This window comes from Platalea leucorodia (assembly GCF_965183815.1).
Source record: "Platalea leucorodia genome assembly, chromosome: Z".
Classification (NCBI taxonomy): domain Eukaryota; kingdom Metazoa; phylum Chordata; class Aves; order Pelecaniformes; family Threskiornithidae; genus Platalea; species Platalea leucorodia.
This window is the reverse complement of record NC_138858.1, coordinates 45,425,700-45,440,976: the sequence shown is the minus strand read 5'-3', so window position 1 is coordinate 45,440,976 and position 15,277 is coordinate 45,425,700.

The window sequence follows — 15,277 nt, the reverse complement described above, 5'->3', positions numbered from 1 at the left end:
TGAGTTTTCAGTAAAATAGAATTATTTCTAATGCATAATATTTGGATCCAGTACTTAATAGTCTAGAAAAGCAAACAAGTAGCACATCCTTCTCATGGTTTGGTGCACCGTCTTCGCAACTTCCTAGTAAGAGATTGGCTGGCACTGGGTGCTAGACGTAAGCTGAGCAGAGGCAAACACAGTGTTACAGCTTCCTTAGGTTCTCTTTCTCCTTCCTAGTGATCTGTTTTATACATGTACCCTTACACATTGTTCCAGACAAATTACATTTTTAAACTGGTTTTTCCCAATTTTGTTAAGCAAGGCATGATATGGAAAATTAGAGATTTTTCTTCATGGAACAGTTGACATCTACAGTCTGTTATAAACATTATAAAAGACATGCATAATGTTACAAATCAATCCAAAGGGAACGTATTCTGCCACTATTGTGGAGTGCTGGCAACATGGTTCATTGTCTCTTACGTGATCATCTTGCTATATCTTCATCTTTTTATAACTTTTTTATCACTAATCCCTAGTTCTTGATTACTTTTTATACTATGTTTATATTGTAAGATTTTTGTGTCAAGGATGATTTGTTTGTATTGTGTGAAGATCAATGGCTACCAAACCGTGACTCTCAAAACTTCTAGTCTTTAAAATGCTTAAGTAATAATAAGAACATTAATAAAAGAAACCTTTGTAGTCATCCATAGAATTTATTTTTACAGTCCTGCACCATTAATATGAAAAATTTCCTATATTCTTTTCAGGTATCAGAATTGTTGCCATCCCTCACAAATATTAAAAATGAACAGCAAAAGTAGCCATCACTTCTGGAGCAAGCACACATCTCTCTTCTATAGTAGACAGTCAGCAGTAAGATCTAACAATTGGGATGCTGCAGCATGTAACAAACACAGCTTTCTTTCTAATGAGTCTATTGGTAGCAGTTGTTCACAAACAGATGTTGCAAAGGAAAATGCTGATTCACCAAGAACAGGAATGAGAATCCTGGACAGTTTCGTATCTGAAGACGTCAAACAGCTGTCTAAATCAAAGTCAAAAATATCTGTTGCTGGAGGGCACAAAAAAGCTGACGTTTGTGATGCAATGCAAAAACTTATACTCCCTTATAAGTTTTTGAACAAAAATTGCCTTCCTATACCAGTTTCTTTGATCCAAGACGAATGTTTCAGTGGAGAGATATTATGCAAGATAGATACAACATTTCAGGAAGGAGAAAAGGCTCCAGCCGGCATTTGAGACTTCCTCCATTTCTACATTACACACTTCTGATGGTGAGCAGTCTGTACAGATAATTATTTATGGATGTGTCAGAATAGCACAAATGGGATTCACCAGGAACAACATAACAAAAATTAAAAGAAGGAAAATAATTTAGCCTGAATTTCAAGAGACAGCTCCTGAATATAAGAACTCAGATATTACACTCTGAAATCATTTCCAAATAATCGAAGCATGAATATCTGGGACATGGAAAAAGATGTTTGTCAAAGCAAAAGTAGGCAAATGGTCCACTACATTTATTTACACCAAACATTTATTTTTCTAGAAAAGCTTTCAAGAAATATCAAAAACATACACAAAATCATGACAGGCATTTGGGAACTCTCTCAGATCCGTGATGTGTTACATTTGGCCCTTGTGCTCAGAGGTTATTAATTCTTACAGGTTTGTTAGTTGCTCCTGACATTGAATTCAGTGGGAGACTTGGCTTGGATTTCAGTGGGAGTTGGATTCATGTAAACAATTTTCTCCTCATTTGAGCAGAGCATTGGATTCTCAAATGAAGGACATCTTGTTTTTTTAACTCTACATCTGCTCTGAAGTGTATTGACAGTCTTTTTTATGGATCTGCTACAGCTAATGGCTTGCATCCACTGTGACCATTCTGCGTGGAGAGGCTACCACAACAGAGTATCTTTGATCCCACTCGAACAACAGAGGGGAGAATCTGTGCCAAAGGAACACTTTGGCATATTTCTCCCCTCCTCCCCACCTTCATGACTTTGAAGTACTTTACGGCTCAATTTTTCATGTTTTACTCTGTGTGGGGGTTGGTTTGTGTGCACACGCACACACACATCTAAGAAAAACACCAGTTAATGGCGCTGAGTGGCCTTCCTGTGTAACTAGGGAAAAATTAAACCATTCTTTATAGCTTCTGGATTCTCAGATATAACCTCAAATCTCCAAGGAATAATCTGGTGGAGACAGTATGTTTTCCACCATTACAATACTTTTGGGTAGGTGAGTCTGCACCTGAAGACTGCCATAACATCCACTTCCTCACGGCCCTCAAGAAGCTGACAACTGTTTGGACAGCTGAAATAGGATCTGTTTTTAACTTCAAATAGCAGATGCAACATAGCCAGCATCAGTCCAAACCTGTCTTCTCTGATTTGCCAGCAACTCACATCTGTGAGAGTGTGCAGTTAAGTGTTGACGTCTCGTTATTTTTTGGCGTAGTGACTGAGACTGGCAATATGAGTGCCAGTGATGGCGACATGTGAATTATTTTACCTCGTGACTTTGTAATCAGTAAAAATCTCTCTACTCATCTCAGTGGAAGCAGGACTAGACCTGTAATTTTTTTTTTCTAAAAACCATCCCCAACAAACAGTGTAGGCATTTATCAGTGTTGATACCTCACTGCAAGACTTGGTTCCTGAACATCAATTTAAATTATAGCATGCAGAGGTCAGTCTTCTGCCTTGTTACAGTGTACTCCCACTTATTTTAGAGAAAAAGTTATATTACATATGTGTTAACATAATACACAGTTTTTTGCCAGTGTCAGAAACACCATATCTGATCTTTCACAATCTGCGGGGACTGTAATGGAAATTGTATGAAGGCACTGTGAAGAGGAAAGAGCCGCTCCAAAATTTTTTGAGAGGAGCAAATTACAGACCTTTCAAGATACTAGAGGGAACAATTCAGAAGGCACACTATGTCCTCCCTTTGATTTTTAAGGATTCAACGATTTTCTCTGTTTATCCTGCGTATCCTGTTCTGCGGCATGAATTTAAATGGGAATGACTGCAGTCCAGCAGAGAAAGCAAATAAAACTGTAAGTGCTGCAGGCAATTAAAAAGTTATCATTATTTTTAATTATTCTTCAGACTGTAGTAGTAGCTTGAAATTGAGCCTGGAGCATCACCTGCTGATGCTGTACCAACACAGCAGAACAAAACTACTCTTTCTCCCAAATATTTTACTGTTCCTCAGATGTGGAACAGCTGGAGGGAAACAGAAGCCTTCAGACAAAGTACATGTATTTCTTTGTCTCTGCAGCAGCGTAGTAAGTTGCTGTTCATATAACAAGTAGTATGTCTTTTTCTGTTCAAGTTAATTCCCAGTCTAGAGAGCTTGGCTCAGTTCTCTGCTGTCTGAGATACCCCTGGGTCAGACGTGATCCTGAGTAGGCATGTTCTAGGTTAGTCAGCCCACTTACCTAACCAGGTTGTGCTCTGCCCAGACTAAGGAACTCAAGTCTGTCCTTCCTCCTTTCCCATCCTTTTATTTCTCTCTCTCCCTATTTTTGCATGTCTCTCTCTATGTATTTCTCCATTGTCTGCTACCCTCTTTCCAAACAATGCCTTGGGTTTTTTTAATCACCTTTTCTCTCAGAGTCTACTCTTGTCAATCATGAAGCAATCTTTGCTTTCAAATGCCCAGGGAACAGCCCCTCTTTCAGTTTGCTTTGTTTCAGGGATAAATTTCCCAGTTGTATTCCTCCCTCCTCTTCCATTTTCCTTTGAGCCATCAGACTCTCCTGTTTTATGACAGGATTCCCTCAGTCCTGATTACAAAGGAGATCTCCCTGCCAGACCCACAACCCTGTCTCCAAGTGTTAGCAAGATCTTTGGCTTGCCTGGTTGTCATTGCTAATCAGTTAGTCCAGTGGCGTTGCCTCACCAGAAAGACTCCCTTCTTTCCAGGTGCCCAGAACAGCCACAACCATTCTCTTCAAGCTACTCAGAGGTCTCCACTGCTGGCAGCTGCCTGGTAACTGTGCTGTTTTTCTGTCTTCACCATGCAGATAAGTCATTCCCTGGAGGCACATGTGACTGTTAAACACAGCAGGCGAAACCAGTAATTTCTTCAAGGATGAGATACCAAGCGTGGGTGCAGTCCTGCTGCACCAGATGGTGTTTATGAAGATACCTGAGGAAAGAGTGCCGAAGCTGCCTTTATCTACCCACCATTAGTTATTCTCTCAGAAATCCCGCTGGGTGAGAGCTATGTAACAATTTCAGATTTATTCTAAAGCTGTCAAGTATTCTTCTTGGATGCATAAGGGGTGTGGGAAAGAGCTGAGTGAAAACCTCAGCTGGGTTCTACTTTGCTCAGTTTTAATTGTATCCCTACCCAGAGGCTGGCAGCTAGGTGGTGAAGTACTATTTTGTGGGGTTTTTGTTTGGTTTGCTTGTTTGTTTGTTTGTTTTCAAATTATCTGATCTGAAACCCATCAAAATTAATGAAAACTCCCAGGCTTCAGTGAACTCTGGATTAGGACCATAAAGCATGAAATGGATTTCTTCTGACATAAGAAAGATAACCATTCAGTGAGTATCCTGGCTATTTTCTGATAATAGTTGTCCCTGCTTTAGAATTTGAGTTTGAAAGGACACGTAGCTTGATTCCCCAGACATGTACTGCTGGGAGAACGCACTGCCTCTGAACAACAGTGCGCAAAAGGGTTCTAGCTGAAGGAGGATAATATACATTTGCTATAGAAACAATTTCTTTAAAAAAGGAAAGTGTTTTAATGCTGCCTTAGCTCCCGGAGACTCTTGCGTCACAGCCTGGTAGTGGTGTCACACTGGAGAGTGTCCTTCCCTCGCAAAGTGATCCACAGAACGATAAAGCAAACTCTATACCTCTGATTCCTTCTGCACATACAAACACATGCAAAATGTAAATCTTACCTCTATATAGACGAATTCATACTGCTGGAGTAGAAAATCTAACACAAATTAAAGCTTGCGTAGATCATAGAACAGGTGCCTATAAAACAAAAGGAAAATAGTGCTTTTGTTTCATTTGTAGCACTGTCATAATTGTTCACTATTTGTAATTTGCAGGAAAGACAGATTTCCTAGTATAAAACAAAGATTGCACAATGTCCAGGAAGTCAGCTTAGGCTGTCTTTATTTATGATGCTTAAAATTCACAGACAACCTAAAACAGGAAAAATTGCTTAAGAGTCTTTGGAGAAGTCCCTGGAGGGAAAGCAAATGAGAAGGAGGCAGGCACTTTAACCCGTGTTTTGTATCACTGTTTCTGTTGATGTAGTAGTTTTCACAGTGAAGAATTTAATACAAACTATTCTAACATCATTGCTGAAACTGAGTAACTGAAAACTATGTAGGAGAAATATAGTCTATTTTTCCAAGCTTTCATTATCTGCAATGCCTTTTGAGGAGTAATTTGAGCTATTACCCTTCATCTGTAGTTAGCTTTATGAAAAGATGTGAGAGTCTAACTTTCAGTGACGGTTGTGATGTTGGATGTTTAATTCTGAAGTGCTTTATTCCACGCAGGGTGTTGGAGCTGGCTCACCGCACTCTGCCTGCGCGCTGCAGGGGAAGCCTCGCTGTCTAATGCGGATCTTTGAATTCTGCTGTGCAGCAAGATGATTAGAAGTTACATCTTTAAAGCAGGTCTTAAACCTCTCCCCTCTCTTCCCTCTTTCCCCTCAAGTCACTCTAGTCAAGTTTTGTTTCTCTCTCTGACATTTCAGGCTTACAAACATGATGTGGATTCTCATGCAACAAATAATAGAATATAAAAACCAGAAAGTTTTTCTTTTTCCTTTTAAGGCTGCCTCTGTCTCTGATCTAACTGTGTGGTAACACCAGTTTTCTTTGCTCCGTGATCGGTACTGTAACGGCTTGCATATTTAGGAATGGTTATGTCACAGTGGGTTGTTTCTTCTCACATATGAACCACAGCTTTACCATAGAATTATACCACAGGGGGAACAGCAGATCAGGCTCTTTTGTGAATTATATGTAAAACACAAAGAACCAGGGACATTTCCTACATTGGAAAGAAGTGGTCCACCCCACCAGAACTCTATAATCCTCACTGAAATCATGCTTTTTCATTATATGTTAAGAGTAACATGCGGTGGTGGCATGATGCAGCAGAAGTTTCCCTCTGTGATGCAGTGGTGTAGCTATTTGCCTTGTACAGATTTGCTATAATATCTAACAAGTTACAATATGCAACGTGTTCTAACATGTAACAAGTTTCCACTGCTTGTTAGTTTGTGTGATTGTTTTTTAAGTAATGCCTGACAGTGACGGTGTTCTCCAGCATTCATGCACCCACTTAGAAATCTCAGTGGGGATTTCACTGGCTGTCCCCCAGCTCTCAGAAACAGGCACTTGGTGACTCAAGCTGTGAGCATGAACAGGGCAGCGTAAGAGAAAGTTTCAAAAACTTCTACAAGGTAATATCCTTTTTTTGTTCTTTCCCAGTGTACAGGTAAATATTCCTCTCTTGTTAGTTTTAGCTTGTTAATGTACTTGTTTTGTTTTGTATAACATTGTAGCTTAACATTTCTGTTGTGTTATATGCAATGTGCACATACACACACTCGACAACTACTGACCTCACGGGCTAAAAAGCATTAGAGCCACTACAAGTAACAAACGCATGCATGGAAACTTAAATATAGAGCCTGATCTCCCAAGGTCACACGGACAAAGTGTCACAGCTGGAAATAATATTCAAGAGCTATATTGTCTTTAGTCTCTTTTATTATGCCTTGTAAATCACGTGCTGCCCCAAAGCAGATACAAATTGTGCTTCTCTTGATTGCAGAAGTCCCTGTGCATTGCCAGAGTAGCATGAACAGGGAGGGCTACGTGTAAATGACTGTCACAACTAACAGTTACAAATTCTATGTAACACAGGTGCAAGGCCCTGTCTGTGGTTTCTTGAGGGACTGCTGAGAACAGAGTAAGAGGCCGCAAGTTTTTGGAAAAAAAAAAAAAAAAAGCTAGAGCCTGAAGCATGGCAAGAGTTGGAGATGTGGCACAAATCACAGCAGATACACTGAGATTCGCAAAATAATAGCTGATGGGCTCTTCTTCCAATTGCTTCATGGGGTTGCCTTCTGTACAGAGAAGGGGGATGATTAAATTTGAGTGGAGACACCTAAAGACAGCCTGGATCCTCCTTCCTACCTGAAATGGTAATCACTCAGAAAGCAGACATAGGAAAGTATTATGGGTCTAGCTAGGAAACCTCCCTTCAATGTTTGGGGTTTTTCGGTTATTTTTTCCTGATAAGGTTGTTTTGTTATAAGGGAAGGTTTTGAAAAGTTCCTTCTTTGTGAGATGGGATAATAATATTATCAGGGTGAGTGGCACACAGATCATGCCCAACAGTAGGTCTGCAGACTTGGGGCACTGCTGAGCAGCCATTGCAAAAATAAGTGAGCACATGTTTGCACTCCCCCTGTGTCCTGGAGTATTCTGGGGCAGGCACAAGTCTGTTGGCAGCAATAGCAGTGAAACAGTTCTCAGGTCTGTAATTGCTTGTACTTGCAGCTGATTCCAGACTCTTAGAAATCATGTTCATATAATCAGGGAAGAGAAATGATCAATGCCATTAGTCCCCACTTACTGCTCCTCAGGCACCAAGAGAGACAGTCTGTGCTGAGCTATGCTCCGGTGGGCTGTCACGTTCTTCCTTTGAGTATATTATTTCAAATGCATTATTTTTAGAGCCTCCAAGTCTATAAAGGCCTATGGATGTTGGACCAGGGCCAGCTCTAAGTGCACTTCTAAAAGGGGTGGCCACGAAGAGCTATTCAGGGTAATGCAGTGGATGACATGCAGATCTGATGAGCTCCTGGACTATTTTGAGCCAGCTGTGCTTTTCTGTGCTGCAGGGCAGCTAGCTCATGAAAGGTGCTTATGTGCAGTTTATTGTTGGACCTAAGGCAGTCCACGGCTGTGCAGAGGAGTGTGAATTGACTTCAGGAGTTAGCCTTAGCATGCCATAAGCAGGCAAAAGGTAGCAGAGCCCCTACACATAGTTGTGTTTCAACTGTTGCGCTGCTTCCTCTTCTAAGATACAGCAGCAGGATCACATCTCTGTGCCACGCATGATATACTCATCACTGTTGCTCCAAACAGTCTTTTGTCAACTGTTTCCTGTACAAACTCAGTGACAGGATTAGCACTGCTGGCATTATAGTTTCCACCACTGCTTCTGTTTGTATCAGTAGGCCCCATGAAATAACCTGATCTTCTAGGGGAAAGATGGAACATAGTACTAAATGATACCTCTTTTTAATGGGAACTGTAGCCACTGGTGAGGAGGAGAAGACAGGTGCAGATGCGCCTTAATTTCTGTCATGACAAAGAAGGTGGCAGAAGCAGGAGCAATGGATTACCTATAATAACGTCCATCTCCTTACAACTTCCACTGCTATGATCATTGCTTAGAAAACAACAAAGCAACCCAGACAGAGCATTATTTAATGCCAAGGCTCTGATGGGATCTTGTCATGGAGGATGTATATTTCCACAACAGCTCTGCTGGCTGCCACTACTGTGTCAAGGGAAGAGGCAGAGAAGAGACCCAAAAGAGCATGAGGGGACAGCCAATTTACAGCAATTTACCCCTAAGTATAGAAACCAAAACTGTTGTCTCTATATACTTTAAAACCAAAGGATCCAAAATGAGATCTCAGGGTTCTGATGCAAAATATCAGCCTTTTAGAAGCATGGGTCACTTGGCAAGGAAAGCAGCAATGCCATCCTTTGTGAAGAGCTGTCACAGACTTCGTGAACCCTTCAGCATCTAGCATCTTCTTTCCTGTCAATATCTCAACTCTTAACCCAGGAAGCTCTAGAAACAAAATAACAGTAATACTTAGCATAGGATTCGAGTGCTGGCAAGACTTTTGGGGTTGGGGTTTTTTTTGCTACCTGATGGTGATAACCCATGCAGATTTAAGCTTTTGTGCTTCAACCAGAGACAAAGGGTGGAGGAAGCTGCCGGAAGGCCTGAGACACTCTCCCTTATACACACACTCAGTTTTGAAAAGCCTTGTTTCCTAAATGTTGCGTTGCTGTGATGTCCGAGGAGATTGTGACTACGGAAGACTGATGCAGTCCCTGTAGCTGTGTAAATTGGGGTCAGCAGAAATATAGCAAAGTACAGTATTTGATTAGGAGTTCTGTATTTATTTTTCTATGGGGCAGGGCAGATTTTTTTGTTTGCCTAGAACAGTCTAGAGGCCAGGGTCTCACTATTGCTTTGGTGAGCAGATGGTACTAGCATAGAGTAGTGGATGAATATCCTGAAAAAGGTTCTTCCACTGCACACTATTCACTTTTACAACCTTCATGCAGAAGCTATCAGGCAAAAGAGTTTAGTAAGCACCAGAGGTTTCTTGACTTTAGATTGAGAATCAAATTTGACAATGCAACAACCAGTTGACTGGACTACAGTCAACCATATTGCTGATTTTTGCAAGCATCCTGATTTTGTCTCACCTGTTTGTCAGAAGGAACATAAAGGATGTGATCTGCTAACAGGAGCAAAGTGACCATGGAGGGTGCTTCTTATTGGTGTTTTTTGATGTAGTAGAGTTTGAGCAGTTGTTCACAATTTATGTAGTATTTTTACAGATCAGCCTGTCAAGCTCACATGTATAAATGCTTACAAGAGTGTTCATGGTTTCAAGAAATCCAGTATAACTGAGAAAATTCAACAGATAGCCACCAGATGGTAGCAACTACATAGTGTGGGTATCTCCATACACTGCATTTTTATTTGCTAATTATTTCTGTCCCTTCAAATAACAGCAATGCAAAATTAATGGAATTTTTTTTTAAATGTGCCTGTTTTGCAGTATCAATTCCTGTGGGTTTGTAGAAGCAACAGACTGTCACGGAGGCTGTGTCTAACCCGAACCTTCAGACCTTGCTGTGGTACCCCTATTTTTATGGGTGCATATATTACCCAGTGCAGAAGCTGGAAATGCTGTTGACGTGACACATTCCAAAGGTGACGCATTCTTATTCCTGCTGCTATGTTGGAAGTGTAGAAACACCATTTGCTCAATTTCAGTGGCATCCTATAAATACGATCTTTGAACTGCTGATGGAAAAAGGAGATTTGACTCATGTAGCCACTGAGTTAATGTTGGCAGCAGTCTCAGCTCAAGTGTGGACAATTAGTTAGCAGCCCTTGTGGAAATGCTTTGCTTTGTCTCCGGGCTGAATCACAGGTAAGGCTGTGATTCTCTATCGGCTCCCTGTTGTCACCCATGAGATGGCAAATCAGGTTCACACACAGGCACCTGTGCCTCACAGGCACCAGTCCCAGAAAACACATCGTTGCCTTCACATAAACGAGTACCACTGCATGAAACTTGTGCCTTGAACCTCTGTAAATTCAACAGAAAATACTTTTTCTTTTGTCTTGCTCCTACTCCTGCATTTATAGATAGACTGCCTTGCTGGATAATCCTCAGTTTCCCACCTGCATTCCCAAAGTACTTCTTGCAGTTCCCATGTGACCTTTATCATTGTTTCCCTTTTTGCCCTATACCTGCGTATCCAGTACATGTATTGTGTACAAGGTAGTGCAGAATTCACGTAAAGAGGTGTAAATCAGCCTGTGCTTTATAGAGACCAGACCCCTGTACCAAGATGCACCATCAGAGCTAAATGCTGCGGCTGACAGGTAATTACACAGTCTATCATACGTTACCATATCCTGTTACCTAGTGTGAACCCTGCCATGAAGCAGTGATAAAATGATCCTTACATATTCTAGCTTCCTACAAGCTGAAGTGAGGCAAGTTAGCCAAAACTGTACTTTGTTACCGTATTAGTTACCACGGCCCTTCCCTCCAGAATTGCAGCTTTGTGTCACTGACAGTTTTTCTAGAAAATACAGACCAAGTGCATTGTTTCCTGGGAGGATATTCAAGACCTGGAGAGAGCTTTTGTAACCTTTAGCCTGGTTTATGTATTTATATTGGACTAGCCATGTGCTGTCCCTAATAAATTAAGCCTCTCAGTGCCCTTATTAGGTGGAAAAAGCATTATTGTTCTGACTTATTGAGGAATAGAGAAGATATTGACTTGTACTTTAACTGTGCACAGCAGAGGTCAGGCTAGAACCTGACTTTCTGAATTTCAGTCAAATAGGCCTAAGTTTTGCAAATGGCAGCCCATGTTCTAGGAAAACCAGGTTCAGCCTGTGACCTGTGCATGTGATTGTACCAGGTTGCAGCAAATGCTTGCAAATCTGGCATCCTTTATTGCATATGCAATTGGTATCACAGAAATCTGGCCATCAGTATAACATCCGTAGGAAAGAATGTGTTGCATTCTTCTTACTGGCTTACGTGTATGGAAGCTAAAAAGGTTGAAAATAAGGGACTCAGTCTTTTATATATTGTCTTGGAAAAGAAAAGCATGACTTAATTCTGGCTACATAGGTATCCAAGGTAAACCATTAAGAGTGAATGCAGCCATTGCCTGCAGGTAATACTTTTCCCGAGAAAATGTCAGCAATTGATACTGAAGAGTAACATTAATAAATGAACTTTCTAAAGCAACCTTCAGAGATAACCTATGAATGAAAAACGTATTTCCCAGAGCAGGACAAGGGAGCTGCCAACATATCAAAGGCACAGAAGTAAGGTGAACAGAAAGAAGTTACACAGTGAAGCTGACAGATAATCTGGTAAGGATCCTGAACAGAGATATCCAGGTCTCCAAGCTAACGTGTTCTTTCGTACTCTACTGCCTCTTCAGATGATAAGTAGATGTTGATTTTGTTCCAGCAAGACCAGCCTGCCTATTTGTAATTCTTAGTCTGGATTTCCCATGAAGCTGTATGTTCTCGTATCAGAGCACACTAGGCATTTTCTCTAAATGAGGCTGTGCAAATAAACAAGAGACCTGATACTTTGAGGCAAACTGCAGAGCTGAGGAAGCCAGAATGATGCTGCCATTTACAGAAGCTATGCCTAGGGCCAGCATCCAGGGCTACTCGGAGAGAGCATACAAAAGCTGGGAAAGGCAAAGAAAACCCCTTATCGTTAATCTGTGATAACGTGTCTGTGCTTCGGTAGTGCAAGACTGCAGCCAGATTTCAGCTGACAGTTCTTCTGAGAACCGTTGTAGAGGCAAATGAACTCTTCCCTGCTTCCTATTTATTGCTTGCTTGGTTTGTGAATGCCTTGTTTTGATTTAACATGACAAAGTGATTACCTAAATAGAAGGTTTCTATCTCTGCAAACGCACAGATGAAGCTCTCAGAAGGATTTCTATTAAAATGGAAGCAGAAAATACCACCTGATACTAATTCCTATCTAAGCGCATAATTACTCCCATTTCCAATTAGCAACTGAATTCCAGCTCAATACAAAGCACTGTACATAAATCCAGTCCTAAAGAGTAAGAGAATTAAAACATGCATAACACTAGGCATGCTGCTTGACCTAAGTAGTGAATAGTAATGTCAATTTTTGCAGTACATATACTAGAAAATTCTCACTTCATAAGTGAATTTCAAAGCTTATGTAGATTCATTGGTTTGTGAAAGGGTTTGTTTTTATTCAGTGTTTCAGCCTGTTTCAATGTGTCAACCCATTTTAGTTGAAAATTCATTGGATATACAATTTTCAAGTCCAAATGACACCATTAAGGTGTACATCCTGTAAAATGCAGGCCATAGCATGACATCCAGTGACTGGACAGCCCATAAGCTTTTTTGCTAAAAGATCAGACCCTGAATGTGCCTGTAAGTCAGTATGCACTTACGAAAAATATATGCATACGTATTGTGCAGAAGAAAAGAAATAGTTCATGTGATTTTTTTCTGCTATTGAGGAATGTGTTGCACATGTGCTCTTGCATATCCTGTAATATGCTCAGCACCTCTGAAGCACATAACATGGATTTAAGGTGCCCTCCCTTGAGAACAGGAGACAGGAGGCAGGGGAGATCATCCATCTCCCAGCAGCTGCCTTTAGCATCCCAGCCCTCTCAGGTTTTGGTGTATAGCCCTGACTTAATGAAATAAAACAAAAAATGAGACTCTGTTGTGCTTTCATGTTAACTCTTTTTGGTAATTTTATAATTTTTTTGGATGCTTAGACTACAAAACTTCCTTTCTTCAGGTTAGAGCAGATATTCAAGAGAATCATACCTTCAAAAGTAGAATCCTCAAACTCCACAATGCATGGCATAAGAGTAGAGAGAGACGTCTGGCAATTTAAGTTAATGGTATATGGAAAAAAGGGAATGTGTTAAACCTTTAACTTCACTGGATGCTGTGGGGAGTTAGACTCCTGTTGCTTGGGATCTTCAGGAGTAACAGTACAGTAAAGCAGTTGACCTTTTACTCTCACCAATACAAGGCTAATGTCTTCCTCAAGCAGTCTGAATTTTTGTGCCTCTGCTGGCTAATAATGATCTTCTGATGTTACTTTAGCTATGGGTGTCCAGAGGGTGATCTCGTAACTGGTTTTGACCGTCTTGTTCTACCAGAAAGTTTTCAGTAGCTTTGAGGAAGCAGAATGATATTTTGGATTTTTCTGGTTTGATTATTTCTTCTAGTGAAAGGGTAATGAGAGTTGGATTGTTTCAGCTTATCATTTAGCAGAAAAAAGCATGTTAGGAAATAAAAAATGGTTCAAGATAATCTATTTCTCCGCAAAGTTTTGAGAGTTGCTCCTTTTCTGTCTTGTGATAGGAAAGGTAAAAAACATACAAAACCCAAAAGATCCTCGAGGATCAAACAGAAAAGAGTCTGGGATGTAGGACTGATAAGGAAGTGTGAAGAAGTTACATCTATTTCAGTTGCTATTAGACGGTAGTACACTTTTAGGTAGGACATATATGTGTGTAGTTTGTTTTATTGATGTAAAATTCCTCTTTCTCAGTTTGCTTTGGAGAGGAAGAACTGAAGAGCACAGCAACAAGTCTGCTGGTGTCAAAAAAAGTGTAATCAGCACCTTTAACACAGTGAAGCACTGGTTTTTATGCTTGGTCTCTTAGGACCTTTTTCCCACTGATCCTGAAAAGATGTTCTGACAAGAAAAGACACAAGATAAAACTTCGGCCTTTAACAAGTGAGTGAGTACACTTTTTTGGCTTTGGGAGGGACAGGATTTTACTGAAGGAAAGGTAAGCCCATCTAACATCATAGTTTTGGTTAAACTTCAGCATGAGTGTAGGGTCTAAAGAAGAGGACCTACTTCAACACAATTGCCCTTACATTTGCTTCCTCCGTAACATAATCCTTTTTGTTTGTTTGTTTTTTTGGAGGGGTGGAGGGATGGGGAGAGGAGCAGGAGGAGGGCAGAGCCTAAGATGCATTCAGCCTGGACAGTCAGAACAAGTCTATGGTTATAATGCTACTCTGTGTGACCAAAAAGGTGAGTTAAAAATAATGCCCTAAATCTTGCTTCATCTAGGCCAGAAGCTGGAGTTATACTTACAGTTCTTCAGCATTTAAAAATCACTGTACCTGTAAGGCTCGCCTTTTCTCATCAGCTGATCTTTTTATATGTATATAGTGTTTTCATGACGAGCAGAAAGAATAAAAAGTTTCAATTACTAGTGCTGTGAAAGCTTCCATAAAAAAATAAATCCTTGTAAATCTTTTTGTTCCAGTACAGATGTGAAATATCATCTGAAATGATACCAGTTCAAGGAGTTTTACAAGGTAGGACACACATGAACCACATGGTAGTAAGGGAAATAAATAGTTAATATGGTATGTAAGTGTTTGGTTTTTAATTTCAGTCTAAAAATACCCAGGGGTACTAGTAATATATATAAAAAAGCGAAAAGTGATTGCCAAAACTCACTCTACACCATCTCTGTATCATTTCCCTGGCTATGAGACAGATAGATACTCATTTTCAAACCCAGGATTTAAAATGACTTGCCCAGGGCTGCACGGAAACCATTGGCAGGGACAGGATTCTAATCGAAGTTCTTAAAATCTGTTGTCTCTCTGCTGGACTGGTGCTTTCTTGCCTGACGAATGCGGCTAGAACAAAACTTTTAGTATCTTTTAAAGACGAAGAGGCAGTGTTTCTGTAGTACTAGAAAGGTGCCAAGAGAGGGGGAGCTCACATCTAACAATCTGTGGGAGTATATGTATTCAAACAGGAATGGTCTAGCGTACATGGGGAAGTTTGGTCACAGCAGTTCTGCACTACCTGTGCATTTGTGTGTATGTACAAATGACCATAGAGAAGTTCAGG